General features: G+C 40.3%; 1 protein-coding gene across 12 annotated transcripts in view; it reads right to left on the bottom strand.

Moving 5' to 3' along the window:
- OSBPL6 (oxysterol binding protein like 6) overlaps positions 1–18,794 on the bottom strand; it is a 99,372-nt gene that overhangs the window by 75,785 nt on the left and 4,793 nt on the right. The window contains exons 2-3 of one of the 12 annotated variants that reach the window (XM_039339360.1): positions 18,532–18,713; positions 17,003–17,084 (exon numbers count right to left, since the gene is read on the bottom strand). The exons of 9 other annotated variants lie outside the window; for them this stretch is intronic. The gene's annotated coding sequence lies outside the window, so the exon portion shown is untranslated. Of the gene's footprint in view, positions 1–17,002; positions 17,085–18,531; positions 18,714–18,794 lie in introns of those variants that run through there. 2 more of the 12 variants (XM_039339361.1, XM_039339362.1) reach the window with 2 other exon arrangements.

The raw sequence follows: 18,794 nt of genomic DNA, 5'->3' as shown, positions 1-18,794 counted from the left end.
GATTCCCATAAGAGATTCCCATAAAACAGGGGTTCCTAACCCCTGGTCTGTGGACTGGCACCAGGCCATGGCATGCCAGAAACCAGTCCGCGCAAACAAAGCCCCATCCACGGATGCAGTCAGTACATGAAACCACATTCCCTCTAGTCCAGGGAAAAACCTCTCTCCATGGAACCGGCCCCTGGTGCTCAAAAGGTTGGGGGCCTCTGCCATAAAAGCCCTGTATGCTCCCAACAATCTACTTTATTCGCAAGAAACCCTTTCTACACAGATTTACTCAGGACGTGGAAAGTGACAAACCTCCTGCTTCCACAGTCCTTTTTGTAGCTTAATGGGAGCAGAGAGACCAAATGACATTGTAATCTGTTCAGAAGAAGTGGCCTGAATCAGTAAGAAATTCACATCTTTATTATGTATATCAAGGTTAAGGACAGGAACAAGAGTTAAAAATCAAAGAGCAAGGAAAAAAAAGAGCAACTGAAGTGTTCAGTTTTTATCTCTGCAGCTGCTGTCTTACACAGACAAAAGCAGAATAATTGGATAAAAATACACCACAGTTTAGAATATTTTTAATAAAATAAAATAAAAATTCACATCAAGTTTCCACTGATTCCTATATTGCTCTATATATCCTAGATCTCCAATTCTAAATTCTGGGGAACTGGATTCTTGATTTCTTGGCTTTGAACAAACTGGAAAAAACATGCTCCACTCCTCCCAAGGGAGAGAAGGCATATAATAATAATAATAATAATAATAATAATGATGATGATGATGATGATGATGTTGTTGTTGTTGTTGTTGTTGTTGATGGAACGGTCTCCTTCTCTTTTCAGTCTTGATCTATTGATCAGAGTTTGAATTTATCAGGCTTTGATGCTCTCTGTTCAGTATCTCAGTTTTTTCCCCAGACAAGTATGTTCTTTATCTTACAGTTCTTCACTTTTTAAAATGTAAGATGCTTGGAATCATTTAGAGTTGGATGGCCCCTAAATTCAATGAAATATAGGTAGTCCTCATTTAGCAACTGCCTTCTTTAGCAATCATCCTCAGTTACAACACTGATGAAAAAATAACTTTATAACCGTTCCTTACATTTACACCTTTTACAGGCCTGTAAAGCAAAGGAATGCTGAAGTAACAACATAAACACAATTGTGATTTCACTTCACGATTACTTAGCTTAATGGCTGAGTATTATTATTAAATGAGGACTACCTGTATATAAATGTTACAATAAATAATGAAACAGATAATTTTGTCTTGCCTTTTCTAGGTGATCTAGATCACGGGTGTCAAACTCGCCACATCACGTGGCGTGTCGCGACCTATCGTGACTTTTTTCACATTGCTGGAACTGGGGTGGGTGCGGCCTCCACATGATGCAACTAGCCTCCAGGCTGGCAGTTTGACACCCCTGATCTAGATGACTTGTAATTTTTTTTTCCTGACAGACACCTGCTTTTAACCCTTTGAATCCTTGCTTTGTGCTCTGCAATCTAATCTTGCAGGTATGACTTCATTCAGCATGTGGCTGAACCTTTGGCAGCTTCTTTTGTTCTGCGCATCTTTTGATTTTTAAAAGTACACATTTAGCTGCCGCAAGCTTCCTTTTATAGCAACTATAATGGTGAGCTGGACTGCTTAGTTCACCTTATCAATAATAATCCATAATGAGTATTTATTCCAATCTCAGGAAAATAACTCAGAATTTAGCATCAGGAGTTAAATGGCCCATTTCATTCAATGGTGTCCAATGAAATCCACATAGGATTTTAAAAAATAAGTCCAAATTGTGGCCAAGGAATGGATACTAGAATTATGAGAAAATGCTATGACTACAACTTTGTTGGTTGTATCTTATCATTTGAGAGTGTATTTTATGATTTATGATTTATCACTTTGTTGCTTGTATGTATACTGAGAGCGTTTGCACTGGAGACAAATTCCTTGAAGTGTCTGATCACACTTTGCCAATAAAGAATACTCTTATTCTTATTCTATTGGCTACAACTAAATGTGGAAATCATTCTAGCATTTTGGTGATCTTTTACCAGCTGGATGAAACATGAAGAAGGCATGTAAATATTAAACATGCTTCCTGCCTTTACTTAACCCTTTTAAACCTTCTTTTACATTAATTTTGCATTTTTAGTCACTGCTAGCTGCACCAAATATCATATATGCACAACTAAGACAGAATATATATTGTAAAATAAATAAATTACAATAAGTGCCCCAGTGGTAAAATACTATATTAGCTGTATCATGTAAGCAGAATCTCTAAACGTGAATTCAAAAACAGTACTAAAATACAAATCACCAGAAAAATTACTGTGACAATAAGATTTTCAAATTAACAAACTATAATTCTATGGATCAAATAGTATCAATATAAAACTTTGAATCAGGAACTCATTAATGAATGCTTCTCCAAGAAAACTAACAACATTCTCAAAAGTGAAACACATAATTCTTGTCAGTGAGGCAAGAATGACTCAGAATAAGGAAAAAACTGTGTAAGATATTGGTTTGTTTCCAGTCTTTTTACTCTATCTGCAAGGAGGTTTGCATACAGAATGACAAAGCATCCAAAATATGGCAAAAAGATCCTGGCTCAGAAAGCCATTTGCTGTAATAGAAATAGCAAGAAAAAAAATTTTCTGCATATTTTATTCTGAAGTCTAATGATACTCATAATGCAACATCATATTTTGGAACAGAGATATGAATCCAAATCACTTAATTGAAAAGATTAAATGGACCATAGCAAAACTAAGTGAATTGGAAGAGGGAATAAAGAAAGCAAATTATTATTATTGTCGCACAGCCAACCAGATGTTCAGATTGGATTTGGCATTTTTGTCCACCAAGTCCTTCACAAGGACCTGGGATAGGCAGATGTCGAAATCTGTTGGTGTTACAGGTATTGTCGCAGGATATAAGCCGTTCCAAGTAAAGCTGCCTTTTGCAATTGATTGATAGTGAATTTGTCAAAATCGATGGTGTTCAAGTGATGCTCCAGTTGTTTTGGGATTGCATCCAAAGCAACTTATTACTATTGGTACTATCTTTGCTTTTTTTTTTGCCACAGTCATTCTGTCTCTTACTTGCAGGTCTTTGCATTTTATTATTTTCCCCAGTTCCTTTTCTTCTATTCTGCCATCTCCAGGTATTGCTATGTCCATTATTCAGACCTGTTTGCCTTTTTCAGTGACAATTGTTAAGTCTGGGGTGTTATGTGGCAGGTGCTAGTCTGTTTGAATACTAAAGTCCCAGAGCACTTCAGCTTTTTCATTTTTATTATTCTATTATAGACCCATGAGTTTTTGCTTGCAGGCAAACGGTATTTCTTACAGATCTTTCAATGCACCATTGCTGCTAGTTTGTCATGCCGTCGTTTGTAGTCAGTCTGTGCAATCTTCGGCAGCAGCGAAGCAGATGGTGCACTGTTTCTTCAGCTTCTTGGTAGAGATGACATTTGCTATGTTTCTGTCTTTTCAATTCTGGCTTTGTATGCATTTGTTCTTAAGGCTTGGTCTTGTGCAGCCAAAATTAGCCCCTCTGTCTCTTTCTTCAACTTTCCTGCTCTTAGCCTCTGCCAGGTTTTGTCATTATCTACTTTCTCTGCTATTTTTTTTTTTTTATGTACTGGCTATGTAATGCTTTGGCTTTCCATGCCCCCTTTCTATTCTTCATTTGGTGCTTCTTATAGGCCAGTTTGGTTTCTCCAGTACTCAGTAGGCCTCCCTGGCATACCAGCTTCAGTGCATCTTATTCACTACCCTTCAGATATTCTTCCAATGCCCTTTTTTCTTTTCTTCAACCATCTGATGTACTTGCGACATTCCATGCCCACCCATTTTACGTGGTAAGTAGTCTGTCCAGGTCACTGTGTGGATGAAGGGCATGATTCACTGTCATTATTTTTCTGGCCTTCTTATCCGGAGCCTTTAGTTCTGCTTTAATCCAGTCCACTATTCCAGCTGTGTATTTAATGACTGTAACTGCCTTGATTATATTTCCTCCACTGAGTTTGGACTTTAAGATCTTCTTCACTCTTTTGATGTATTCATTTCTAATCTTTTTCTTGACTTTAATGTGCTTGATGTTGACAGCTTGAAGGATGCCCAGGTATATTTATAATGTTCATCTTCATCCAGTCTCTTGAAGTTATTTCCATAGGACATCTTGATTCCCTCCGTTTTCACTATTTTTCGCCTATTGATGGTGAGGGTCCAACCCAAATTCCATTGTAACACCTGACTGTATATACGGACAGTGTTGAACAGCAATTCTATTTCAGATGATATTTTTCCATACAGCTTCAGATCATCCATGTAAAGAAGGTGGGATAGCCTGGCAGATTTTTTTTTTTTTATGTTAGATAGCCATGGCCTGAGTTATTCAATATTGTTGAGAGAGGAATCTGTGCAATGACAAACAGTAGTGGCAATAGTGAGTCTCCTTGGAAGATTCCTCTCGTTATTATCCTCTCCCATTTGGAAGATTCCTCTCGTTATTATCCTCTCCCATTCTATCACCATTGATCAGCAACTGTGACTTCCATTGTGCCATTGATCTTTGCACAAAACTTCTGATGTTTTTACTGACTCCTGTTATTTCTAGGCACTTGATTTATCCAATCATCTAGCAGGGAATCAAATGCCTTCTTGTAATCAATCCATGCTACATTCAAGGTGGTCTTCTTCCTCCTGCAGTTTTCCAAAATCATCTTGCCAATTAGGAGCTGAGCTGATCTGATTCCTCAGCTGTTGGGACAGTTTTCTTTTTGCTCATGGGGAACAAGCATGTTTTCAACTAGATGCTGTTGGACTGAATCAGCTACAACATAACAATCATACAAATAATTAGGCTTCTCAGAGGCACAGCAAAAATTCTTTACTCTCTAGACCAGTGTTTCTCAACTTTGGCAACTTTTAAATATGCAGACTTCAACTCCTGGAATTCCCCAGCCTGACTCACTGGCTGAGGAATTCTGAGAATTAAGTCCACACATCTTAATGTTGCTAAGGTTGAAAAATACTGCTTATTCAGAATATTGACTGACCTGAAACAGATAGGTCTAGAAAAAAATGATGGGATCTACCTACTGCAAAAATCAAAGCTGTGGGTCTAAGCTCCAGGATTGAAAAGCTAGATCTCTTTGTTTTACCTTTCTAAGTTAAGGGACTTTGCTGGCCCAAGTGATACCTGATCTATGTAGACATAGCAGTTTTCTCTTGTGGTGGAAATATTAGTTCCTGCCTCACCAGCTTAATTCATTACAGCAAGCATTACACAATCATGCAAACAACACATATTTCTCTTAAGTATCACCAACGAATTGTAACTTACCGGTAATATTAAAAGTAGACAGGAAAGAAAACATGAATGATTAGCACAAGTAAATTCAAGCATTAACTTCAGTGAGACTGTCAGCTTTATAGATTACTGCAGTTTTAAGAGTTTCATAAAGACGTTTACAGATAGAATATTTATGCTTAGCCTTTAAAACAGGAACATCTTTCTATATTTTAGCTTATAATATAACCATATGAATCAGCTAGGGCCAATGAGAATGTGAGATAAAGCACACTTATCTGGATTTTATCTGTCTGCTTCACTGCTTAAAATGAATCTTGCACTCTGTTCCCACAGTGATAAATGCACCACTAAAAGCTAGCATGCCTATCCAGCATTGAGTCAGAAGCACTGAGGCACTTCTGAGTTGAAAGGGTTAGCCGTTCTTTATTCTGCTAGGCAGAATAATATTCATCACCATCTTAGGAAGAAGATTTTGCAATTAAAAGTTCTTCTGCTGGACAAAAATGAAATTTGCACACTATGTTTAAAAACTGCTACATCAATGGATTTAGAATGCTGGGATATTTTGCACAATATCTAAACAAATCTAAAATTAAAGGCCTGTTTTACATAACTAGAAATCTGCAAGGTCACCTTGGCAAATTTCAGCTATCAGGCAAACTGCAGGTCAAACATTTTCCTAATACTCCCCAAATTCAATTGTCTACCAGATGTCTTCAGATTTGGCCGACTGCCTCCCATATCACAATCACAAGCAAAAGAATATGTATGAGAGAAATTCCTTCTTTTTTTGCTCATATATCCTTAAGTTAGTTTAAACCTGGAATGAAAATACTAAACAAGCATACAAAGTTTCTGTCTTTGAAGAGACATTTTAACGCTAGGAATGCCTTCAGTGGCCTTTTAGAATTGTGAACTGCACAGACCAGTTTGCATGTTTAAGATCCCTTTTTTCCCTAAATATTAAAAATTTAATTGTATAATATTACATGAATGAATGAAGCTTCTTTTTCTGTTTATTGTGTACTTATGTTAAAATACAGCACCTTGAAGAGTAATGTAATTGGAGTAATTTAATTCAATTTTCCCCCTGCACAGGCTGCAGCGATTGGCCCGGGCAGACCATATGGATGCCTGGGACAAGAAAGGCTGCTCCCAGCCTTGCATGCACACGCACACGCAATTGATTGGCCAGCAAGGTATTGTGCAGGGAGGCTATAAAAGGGGGCGGCACCATTTTAAAATCTGTTCTGTTGGTGTTGCAATAAAGGAGAACTGTTGGAACTCATTGCTTCGTCTCGATGCCTCTTTTCCTGAAACAGAACATTGGCGACAAAGGTGGGATGCCTGCAAGGCAAACAAATTAAGAAGCCAAGCTGACTCACCACAGGGGGGCTTGCAGTTCGGAGAAGAGTGGCGCCTGGAAATCGATTCAGCCTGCCAGCACAGAATGCTGGGGGTGAGCTCAGAAAAGGGGCCCCTTCTCAATCCTTGCAGCAGGAGGCGTGGACGAAGTTCCTGGGCTGAAACAATGGAAAAGATAGACCGGCTTTCAGAATTTGACACAGCTCACCCAGAACACTGGAGCTCGTACGTGGCCCGGGTGGAGAACTACCTCTGGGTGAATCAAATTCATGAAGATGACCTCAAAGCTGCCATGCTGCTGCGTGTGTGTGGGCAGGAGACCTTCAAGATTGCAGAGAATCTGGTCGCCCCAGCACCACTGGAATCAATCACCTACACAGAATTGAAGAGGATGCTTCGAGAGCTTTTCGAACCCAAGCTCTCAGTGATTGCCTGGTGACACGCGTTCGAGCAGAGGGACTAGAGTCTGCAGCAGAGTTTGTTGCAGCCTTACGGCAAGCAGCTAGGCCCTGCAAATTCAAAGACTTGGAGGAGAGACTGCGAGATCGGCTGGTCTGTGGTCTGCGAAGCCGGGAGTTGCAGCAGAAGCTCTTCGCAAAGGAAGGCCTCACGTTCCAAGATGCCCTGAGGGAAGTTTCAGCCGAAGAAGCAGCAGGCGGAGCTGTAAAGGCCTTGCGGCTCACCAAGCCCCCTCAAGTTCCAGCCACCATCCTTCAAGAGGTTGCTCACGAAAAATCCGAACAGGATCCAGAAGTGGAAATGGACCAGTTGCATCAGACTCCAGGGAGAAGGCCTCACGGAGGGAAGGCCCAGCCAGCATCATCCCCTCAATGCATTGGGTGTGGAGGCCGCCATCGCCACACAGACTGCCGTTTTCGCTCTGCCATCTGCAGGGCCTGTGGGAGGCAAGGCCACATTGCCTCCATCTGTTTGGGTCGCCAGAAGGAACGTTACCAGAAGAATTGCCTCAGAAAGGTACCAGGGTCCCCAGCTAGAACAGGGTGGGCTTCTGCGCCTCACGTAGGAGCGTTTTTAGAACGGGGGTCTACAGGCCACTTAGGAAGAAGCTTCACATCGACGTGAAGTTGCAAGGGGTCCCCTTATCGATGGAGCTGGACACTGGGTCCGCTCTATTGATCATCTCCCTAGACACCTTTTACAAAGTCTGCAGCAGAAGCGGCCTACGGGTTAAACTCAGGCCATCAAACCTCATCCTCACAGATTTCCAAAATTCCAGAGTCAAGGTGCAGCGTAGGAATTTTGAGGGGCTACTGGATGTAGTTGTGGTTGGGAGAGACCGTACAAGTCTCATTGGACTCGACTGGTTTAAGGCCCTGGGAATTCAGTTGACTGGAATACACAGCGTGCAAACAACAGGCCTGGCTAGGGTCTGCAAGGAGTTTGTAGATGTGTTTAGTCCAGAACTTTGCTCCTACAAAGGCCCTCCTATTTCTCTGAGGTTAGACCCAGCCATAGCCCCCATTAGAATCAAGCCACGCAGGGTGCCCTTTGCCTTAAAGGGTAAAATAGATGCAGAGCTGGATAAACTGATTCAGCAGGGTATCTTAGAGCTTGTGGACAGTAGTCCATAGGAAACACCCATAGTTACGCCACTGAAGGCCAATGGTGAAGTCCGAATCTGTGCAGACTAACAAAGCGCTGTAGCAGCATTCGTACCCAGTACCAGTGGTCAGTCACATTCTAGCCTCCCTCAAGGGGGGGCAGATCTTGCTAAGCTTAACCTGGCTCAGGCCTATCAACAATTGCCAGTTGATGAGAAAACGGCCGAGGCCCAAACTATAGTGACTCACAGGGGGGCATTCAAGGTAAAAAGATTGCAATTTGGAGTAAATGTGGCCCCTGGCATCTTCCAGAGTGTAATGGAGCAGACGCTCCGAAATATCCTTGGCGTTTGCCCGTACTTTGACGATGTCCTCATTGCTGGGGACTCAGCTGACAATTTAGCCAAAAGGCTGAGAGCCGTTTTGCTACATTTCCGCCAAGCGGGGCTGAAGCTTAAGCAAGACAAGTGCAAGATCGGGGTTACCTCCACTGAGTTTCTAGGATTCCACATTGATGCTCAGGGCATCCACCCTGCTGAATCCAAGCTGTAAGCAATTCAGCAGGCCCCAAGTCCTAAATCCAAGGGCGAACTTCAGGCCTTTCTGGGACTGCTAAATTTTTACCACTCATTCCTTCCTCACAAGGCTGCAGTGGCTGAGCCGTTACACCAGCTCTTGGACAAACAGGCCCCTTTACAGTGGACACAAGCACATGAAAAGAGCTTCAAAGAGGTCAAGGCCTTGCTCTCTCCAAATGCGGTCCTAGTGCACTTCAATGAGAACTTGCCAGTGTGCATTGCCTGTGATGCATCCCCTTATGGGATTGGGGCTGTGTTAAGTCACTTGAAGGCTGATGGAACACAAGTCCCAATAGCATACTACTCTAGAACCCTATCATCAGCTGAACGCAATTATGCACAGATAGATAGGGAAGCCTTAGCCATAGTGGTTGGCATAAAGAAGTTCCATGACTTCGTATATGGCCACCACTTCACGGTCTTTACAGACCATAAACCACTGCTGGGGTTGTTCACAACGAACAAACAAACACCACACATAATATCCTCACGAATGCTGAGGTGGTCTATCTTCCTGTCTGCATATGAACATACACTGGTTCACAAGCCAGGCAAAGAAATGGGTCATGTAGATGGTCTCAGCAGGTTGCCATTACAGCAGATAGAGGCAGATCCAGCACCTGCCAACCGCATCCTGTCTATTCAGTACTTGCCTCAGTGCTAGGGACGTGGCTGCAGAAACAGCCACCGATCACACGTTAACACGTGTGCTGACCTTGGCGTTGTCTGGATGGCCTGACACATGTCCAGGCTCAGAATTCCAGAGCTTCTGGCAGAGGAAGCATGAGATTTCCACCTTCAAGGGGTGTGTCCTATGGGGTAGCCGGGTAGTAATCCCAACCTCATTGAGGACTAGAGTCCTGCAGTCTCTGTATGAGGGACATCCGGGAATAGTCCCGATGAAGATGTTAGCACGCAGCCATCTTTGGTGGCCTGGGCTCGACAAAGACGTTGAGGCCCAGGTCCATGGGTGCACTGTTTGTCAACAGTCAAGGCTGGAGATGCCCCAGGCCCCAGTTCATAGGTGGGAGGAGACTCATACCTCATGGTCGAGGGTCCATATCGACTACACTGGGCCCTTTCAGGGGCAATTCTTCTTAATTCTTGTGGACATCCATTCCAAGTGGCTAGAGGTCATGCCTGTCTCCTCCACTACCATTGCTAGGACCATCCAGGTGCTGAGAGGGATCTTCGTCGCACATGGACTTCCAGATGTCCTTGTCTCCGACAACGGGCCCCAATTCACATCATTTGAGTTCAAGGTGTTCCTCCAGGCCAACATGATCCGACATGCCACATCTGCACCATTCCATCCAGCTTCCAACGGCCAGGCTGAACAAATGGTGCGCACAACCAAGGATGCCTTAAAGAGGATCACTCATGGGACCTGGCATCACAGGTTAGCGGACTTTCTTCTTTGCCATCGCACACCTTGCACAGCTATTGGAAAGAGCCTAGCTGAACTCTGCTGGGGTCGCCGCCTCATCACGAAACTGGAAAGATTGCACCCAGATCGGGTGGCTTCACAGGTGTCACAGCCGCGGGCACCTAGGAAACTACAAGTGGGCGATCCGGTCTGGCAAGGAACTATGGACCAGGACATATCTGGGTCACAGCAGTGGTATGCAAGGTCTCTGGGCCGCTGTCATATGAAGTGGTCTTGGACAATCGTTGTGTGATCCGACGTCACATTGACCAACTGCGCTGGAGACTTCCCAGCAACTTTTCCGCTCCTAGCTCTGCTCTCGGGGGGGGGGAAGGACCACAATTACGATTGTGGACCACAGTCTCTCCAACATCCCCAGGCTTCAGCTATTGCTCCAAACAGGGAGTCTGCAGAAAGGGGGTTCGCCATGGAGGCAGCTCCGGGCTCTGGAACTCAGGCCACTCCAGCTGCTGGTCTAGGGCTCGAAGGACAGTGCTCCCAAGAGGAGTCCATTGTGGACTTGGGGAATTCCACCCCACCTCTGGACTTGGGGAATTCCATCCCCCCCAAGGAATCCTGGCTTGGATTTAGCAGACCCAGCCAGTCAGCAGCTGGGTGGGTCCCCTGGGTCTGTGGGGCAACAAAGTCCTGATCTGCCTAGCCTGGCAGGCGACAAACCGGCCATGAGAAGATCAGGGCGGGCCAGAGGTCCTCCCAAATACTTACAAAACTATGTACGGTCCTTGTCAGTCATGGGCAGGCCTAGTAGTCTGGGTTAAGTAATGCAGCTCAAGGGGAGTGAGGAGCATGGCGGTAGCAAGACTGTAGTGTTGTGAATATATAGATGCAACATAAGCAATGTAATGGAGTGTTGGAGTATTTAAAATAATAAGTGTGCCTTATTATTTTAGCCAAGGGGGGAGGGGTGTTATGTCCTGGGCTGGCAGGCACAGGCTGCAGCGATTGACCCGGGCAGACCATGTGGATGCCCGGGACAAGAAAGGCTGCTCCCAGCCTTGCATGCACACGCATGACAGGAAACGATCCATTGAAATGATTGGCCAGCAAGGTATTGTGCAGGGGGGGCTATAAAAGGGGGCCGCACCATTTTAAAATCTGTTCTGTTGGTGTTGCAATAAAGGAGAACTGTTGGAACTCATTGCTTCGTCTCGATGCCTCTTTTCCTGAAACAGAACAGTAATCTTATCCCCTTTTGCTGCCCTGGCATGCCGCAGAAATGTTGCTACTGTTCTATGAAAGCTGAATACTATAGCAAAGAGATCATTTTCAACTCAGAGCCCTCTTTATATTTATTCTGAAGGAACTTAAACCAACCAACACAATCAAATGTGTGTAGCTTTTTCACCTCTATAATTGTAAAGATGTAATTTTAATTCATGTTGCTGGCTATTTAGCAAAAATTGCACTGCCCTGTACATTACTGGATCTTAGAAATGATTCGGAAGCAAAAACTCTGATTTTCTTGACAAGAAAAAACCTTTACTGTGCTCAAGACAAAGAAAATGCTTTTGTAATGGCTTCCAGAGTCACTATGTTCTGTGTAACAGATTTCTTCCTATATATTACAAGGATGATTGAATTACCCAGAATCTGCAACTCATTCTGGGAAATCATTTGGCCATGATTTATGTTAAATCATTTGATTTAACATAAAGGGATAGCAGACATATATATAGTTTTAAGCAAATGTAAGAAAAAAGTATTCTTTATTTACCATAGGATATTCCAAATATATGTAATCCTGGATGTGAGGCTACTTCAGTTCAAACAATGCCAGATTTTTTTTTTTGCCATATTAACTAAGTGACAAATCAGTACTTAGCACATCTTCATAGAAATATAAATATGATGTCTTAAATTGGGCATTATATACAAGAACCATTTAGCCTAGGTTATTAAAGCAAGCTCACACTCTTGATAGGTTCAAATTCAGTGTATTACATGTACACTTTTTTATTTTTTTAAAAAAATCACAAGTGTCACTCACTACCTGTTGGAAGAACAGGAGAAAAAGGAAGAACTAAACATGCACACAAAATGGAGTGTCAGGAAAACAAGATGACAATATGAGACAAAAATGAGCATATGTATAAGACTGGGATGCTGTTGGGCCAATTTATCGAGCTTCTTAAACCACAGCATAATATCTGAAAAACACTCCATCATAACAAGCATGCATTTTAATCAAGGGACAAAAATGTGCTGTATCAGGTTATATTTAGTTCCAATCTATGCTACTCATTGATTCTTCTACTAAATGTAATTAAATATTTTTAACTGAAAGCTCAATGAATAGTTTCTTACAGTCAGATATTATTAATTTCACTACGACTTATTTTCAAGTAATTTTTCTCTTTCCTTGTTTGCTACATTTGCCAGTCCTCCAGAGAACTTTTAACAATTACATCGAAAGCAGTGTAAAAAATTCTGACATAACTGATGATAAAATGTGTGAGTTCTGAAGATGTTTGCTATTTTAGTTGCAATGTTCCACCTCCACGGAGTGTTTTGGCTGCACCTTTGATACCTCATTAAGAATACTATGTTGCTCCAGCAACCATTCCTATTTATTCTGGGATCCTGGGCAAACAAGATTTCCATCTTAAGCTTGATGAAGGTCATTCTGGCAATTGTAATGCTTAAGCACAGGTTATTATTACAGCATGTCAAGCAACCCGCTCTTAAGATTTCCATCCTACCACAAAATCTTTATTTGCTACAAATAGAATAATTCTGTGGGGAATGGTTTCTAACATAGTTGTGATGTCTGAATTGATTACTGTTAACTGCACAGAAGATTTTGCCAAATCCAACACCTTTTAGCTAGACGTATATTTACATCTTCATTAACACTCTACTGTTAATCACTTATTTAAAATACTAGCGTTTTTTTTTACAAATCAGAAAAGGAATATAAACATCAGAATAGCCAATAGTGTTAAAAGAGGGCAGAAGGTGGAACTTTGCACCAATGAATCCAAATACTCTTTAACAGAGGAAAATCTAACATTACCCTTTATTCTAAAGACTAATTCTGCACTTCAAGGTCTCTGTAAAGCTATTAAGATTTTTTTGTTGTTTCTAATTGGATTTTTAAAAAAATCTTCAAATGTGCTGAGTTTAGATTACTTGCAGTTGGAACTGGGTTTCAGACTAATATAGAAGAGACATTTTGCTCCCAAAAATTCATTGTTGTTGTAGAAGTGAGGAAACAATTTTAGTGAAACATGATGGTACCTTCCTTGGCAATCAAATAAAACCATGCAGATCCACTTAACCCTGGCAACTTTTAATATTTTTTTTCTTTGTATGTCAAATTCATTCACACAGTGATTCTTAGTGAATATCCCCTTTTTAAGCTTATCATCCTTTTTATGCTTAAATGGAAGAATCCTCTTATCTAAACTCTTAAGAGCAACCCCAAAGCACGCATGTAGGCATATGCTGTATTTTGATATTCTCTAAGGCAGTATTTCTCAACTTTGATAACTTTAAGATGTGTGGACTTCAAATCCCAGAATTCTTCAGTGAGAATGGCTGGCTGAGAATTTTGGGAGTTGAAGTCCACACATCTTAAAATTGTCAAAGTTTAAAAAGACTGTCTTAGAGAATATTGAAAGACAAAATATGAACATACACATGCTCTGGGATTGCTCTTAAGAGCCTAGGTAAGAGGCTTCTTCTGAAATTTAAGCATAAAAAGAAACAGCTGTGGCAGGGACAAGAGAGAAGTGGCTATACTAACTAAAGTGACTATTTCTGCAACCTAGGCTGGACACAGCAAAGGTTCAAAAGAAATTTGTATCAAGCCCTATGAACTTCTCTGTTCTGACAGAATCAAACAGGACAATCAACTTCCAAGGGATTTTACAGCATCCAAGTGATAGTAGCAAAGGTACCATCCTACCATGCAGGATCAAATAAATTATGTCTGATCTATTATTCATAGAATTGTTTTTTGCCTCCAGGAGCAGTTGTAAATTAACTACTTAAAGTTCCGTAAAGGCCATAAAGAAAAGCCTGTCAATATGTTTAACTTACTCAAACTGAAAAATACATAAAGATGAGGTAGGGGGATTTACATTCTGAACACCGTTACCTGGATGTATGAACATTCACCAAATGAGACCATTATGCTGCTGACAATTTGGTCACATGCTAAGGGAGGTCAAGGTAAGTTAAGAGAGCCTTACTCTTTAACACAGAGAAATAGAAAGATTATTTTTCAGTCTAAACACAAAAAGGACAAAACAGGAAGCAATATTGCCAAGTTTAATGACCCTATTCTTACATCTGGGAGATACGGGTGACCTACCCAGGAATTAATCTCCTTTTATCTGCATTTTCCTTTGAAATAAACAATGACACTTTAAGACGTTAAGATGTTCAGGACCCCACTCAGAACAAACATATCCCCAAGTGCACAAAATTAGATGTTCATGATTTGAAGTGAGTGAGTAATACAAATGTTGGGTAAAGAAGGCATCCTCTACAGGACTACTAATTCTGGAATCTAAAATGGCAGTATTGGATGCCAGCTATCAAAGTATAGCTGGGCTTTGTATGTTCTATTCAGCCAAGCTAGGCTGAAACCTAAAAGAACCATTCCAAAATTCAGAAAAGATATTTTACTGGCCTGCTAAATCTGATGCTAGAATGCAATGTGAAAAAAGACGACATGTAAGCAAGAGCTAGCATAAAAATTTATGCAAATAATGGTAGAAAGGGCTTGACCAACATTAGGGGGTAGATCACATAGTTTTGGGGGATACTCCTGCAGCCTCTGAAGCTTCCCTTGGCATCAACCAAGTTACCATTTGTCAGAAACCATTTCAAGGAGGGAGGGAGGATATCAAAAAAATTAAGAGGCAAGTCTGCATGATCAACTCCCCTGTGACTATTACATGTGATGAGGAGAGTAAATAGGAAAGGCATTTGTGTGCTGGACTTGAATTACAGAAAAAGCATTTTTTGCTCTTAAGGCTCTGATTTACTCCATTCCCCAAAAGTAGTTTATTCTTAGTTTAATATTCCTTTCTTAAGAGAAGCAAATCAGGTATCCTAGTTTTACACTTCCCAAAAACAATGAGAAATATTTTCAAACTCTTTACTTGCCCCTACAAGCTGAAGCTGCTAAGTATAAATAATTATAAGCATGCATCATCATCATCATCATCATTAACTAGAATTTGGGATTCATTCACAATATTTGAAATATAGAGAAAAAAAAAACTTCTTTGCACACGGAAAAGTGTACTTCTACCTGAATTTGGTGTACTTTTTTTCTTCTCCGGTATATTCCGCTGTACAAAACCTGTTCATGTTGGATACTTCCCATTCTCACTGTCATCTGAATTGATATGACTGTATACAGTACTGTGAAAGTACCGTGAAACTCATTTAACAGACTAATCAGATTGAGGGGGCTCATTATTCACCAGTATCATTTCAAAATTACCACATCATAACAAGTTATATAATTTGTATAATGAAATCATTATGTAAATTATATAAATGACATCATTACACAAATGATGTAAATCACTGAGAAATCTCTTGTCACATGAAATGTTTATTGTAACAAGGTCTATTAAATCAAGGTTTCACTGTGCTAAAAGGAAGAGACCTGCTGCCTACAGCTATGAACGGTACAGACAAAAATTAGTAGTTTAGGAAGTATGTCCTCCAAGGTAGGTTTTTTTCTTCTTATTATTATTATTGAATTTCCCATTGAGAAATACTTGGTAAAGTGCTTTAGGAAACACTTGAAAATTCCCGATAAAGCTAAAAATATGATACTACTATGTGACCACAAACACATGTTAAGCTGCCATAGTACCACAGAATCAAAAGTAAATTATTCTTTATTAGATCAGGTTTCTATCAACATTTAAGATACCAGCAGTTAAATGTGTTATGTGATCAGGGAACAAAAAATCCATATAAGCCTTTTAGTGTTAACCTAACCTCTTCCCTCTGCCATAGGGGAACATCCTTTTGACCTATCTAGAAAAGACTGCTGTTTCTTAAAAATGTAAGAAGGATTAATACTATTCAAAACTAATACAAGAATCCCCACTTTCTTCCAGGATCATTTACTGGTAGAACATTTACAACCATTCTTCCACGATTCAAATAATTTATTTATGTTCAGCTTTGATATCTTATCTAAACTGTTATATACTGTTAACTGATATTTAAACTGTTAAAGCAGAAAAATATGCTCTTCTAGACCTGATATTTAAAAAACATGAATTTTCCTTTACTAGTTACAAGTAGTAGGATAGACACACCCAAGCATTTAAGATACAATAGCTTAAATACACTTATTTTCAAGTGAATATATTTTGCAACTTGTAGAATTTAATGCAAACTCAGGCAAGACAGCTCAGATATTCTCACTGAGTAGAACTATATACAGTATAATATTTCAATATTTGAAAGGAAAATACATTGTGGGATATTATGAAATTATGAAGTCTGCACATGATACTAGACTGAATTCAGCATAGTGAAAACTAAAGTGGTTCGTGAAGAACTCTAAACATTATTCCTTAACATTGGGAGAATGTACCATGCTTGCTTCCAAATAAAATCCTTAGCCCCGATCCCTGACAAAAGATTCTCATCCACATGTATTTTTACTTAAAAAGCAGAAACATTTTAATGCCTCATGATTTGTAAATCAAAATAATTCTTGCATTAAAAACAGGATAAATTACCTCAACAAAAGTAGCTCCCTTTCAATCATGAGATTTACCGCCTTCAGCATTAATCTCAATCTTTTATCAGAGGACTGTAGCCCTAAAATTAAAACATAGTACATTTTTCCTTATTAGGATAAATTAGATGGACTATTTTGGTGGCAAAATTAGTTTGACTGTTTTCTTCTGGCCATGTAAACTGCAGTGGGAATAGGAAGCCTGGAACATGAGACATTAATCTGGGATAGTGCTGATATTTTATAGGGCAGAGAAAATATATCAGGAAAGGGAAAAGGGGCAACAGATTCTGTCTTCTACTGAAATTACATTTACAAAACAGTTAAAGTTCCTATTTGCAAAGCTTTCAGCAAGGAAACATAAAGTACCCAAATACCTCAGAAATATAAATGAGTAATAATTGATTTTATTTGTATCTCACCTTTATTATTTTTATAAACAATTCAAGGTGATGAACATACCTAATATTTCTTCCTCCTCCTATTTTCCCCACAACTACAACCCTATGAGGTGATTGGCTCAAAGTCAGCTGGCTTTCATCTCAAGAACGTAGTCTCCCAATTTCTAGCCTGATGCCTTACCCACTAGACCAGGGGTGTCAAACTGCCGGCCCACGGGCCGGACACGTCATCCGGAAGCCGTGCCCACCCCATTGCCGGCAATGGCAATACCGGCCCAATATGTTGCGCGATGTCACGTGACGTTGTGAGTTTGACATGTCTGCACTAGACCAAACTGGCTCTATGTAGTTACTACAGTATATACTTGCATTTAGCATGAAGGTAGAAGTTACTGGACCTTTGAAGCCACTGCCTCTCTCTACTTTTCTGTATTTTAGTTGGAAATAAAATGTTTCTTGAGGGATTGCCTGACATTACATGACAGCATTATCTATCTAGCAAATGCCTGTCAAAAATTTATCACATGCATAAGACAGTGAAAAAAAGTTTCATGAAAAATGTTCAAGATGGTAACAATTAATAGTACAGAAGTGAAAACTCAACAGTAAATTTCTTTACTTTGTCCTGCTGACTATGTGCAACTAGTATGTCATTTTACTCCAGAAATTTTTGGGGACAAAGGGGTGTACTAGCTTCATAAAGCCATATGTAATCCAATATGTAAACAGAGAAAAGATATCTACTCAGGAATTAGTGAAACAAGGACTTAATTGCCATGCAGCAGACACTTGTTAAAAATGAATTAAATCTAATAATGAAATTTGGAGGGAAATAATCCTCAATTCCTAAAGAAAATCATTTTAGATTTCAAAATGAATCATACATCAGTACTTGGCTAACATTTGATCAATTATACTATTCTATTAAATGAAATAATAATAAATGCATATTTTCCCACTTTCAGACCCTCAAACTCTATGTCTTCAATAAAGGTAGAGTTTCTAATATAGATCAGAAATGTCACCTCTTTATATGGAAGCAGAAAAGAGAGATTCCTCCATAACTCTGCTTTTTTTTTATCTAGCACAGGCCAAAAATATGCTACCAATGGGACTCCCAAAAGCCCACCATAGCACAAGTTATTCCATCTGTCATCTCCAGGAACAGCTGCAACACTTCGCCCCAGCTGGAATGCTTACAGCCACAGCTCTCACTCAGGCCATCCTGCTCCTTCTTCAGTAGGTTCTAAAAGATACCCAGAGAAGATATTCATGTTGTTGGATACATGGACAGATCTCCTTCAGAATCTCCTGCCAAAAATGAAATCCTGATTATCACAATTGATTAGACTAGTTGGCTGACCTTGCAACTAATTTATGTATACACCACAA

Source organism: Crotalus tigris, unplaced genomic scaffold (assembly GCF_016545835.1).
Source record: "Crotalus tigris isolate CLP2741 ecotype Arizona unplaced genomic scaffold, ASM1654583v1 scf7180000017733.2605024, whole genome shotgun sequence".
Lineage (NCBI taxonomy): Eukaryota > Metazoa > Chordata > Lepidosauria > Squamata > Viperidae > Crotalus > Crotalus tigris.
This window is presented reverse-complemented; position numbering and strand designations above follow the sequence as displayed.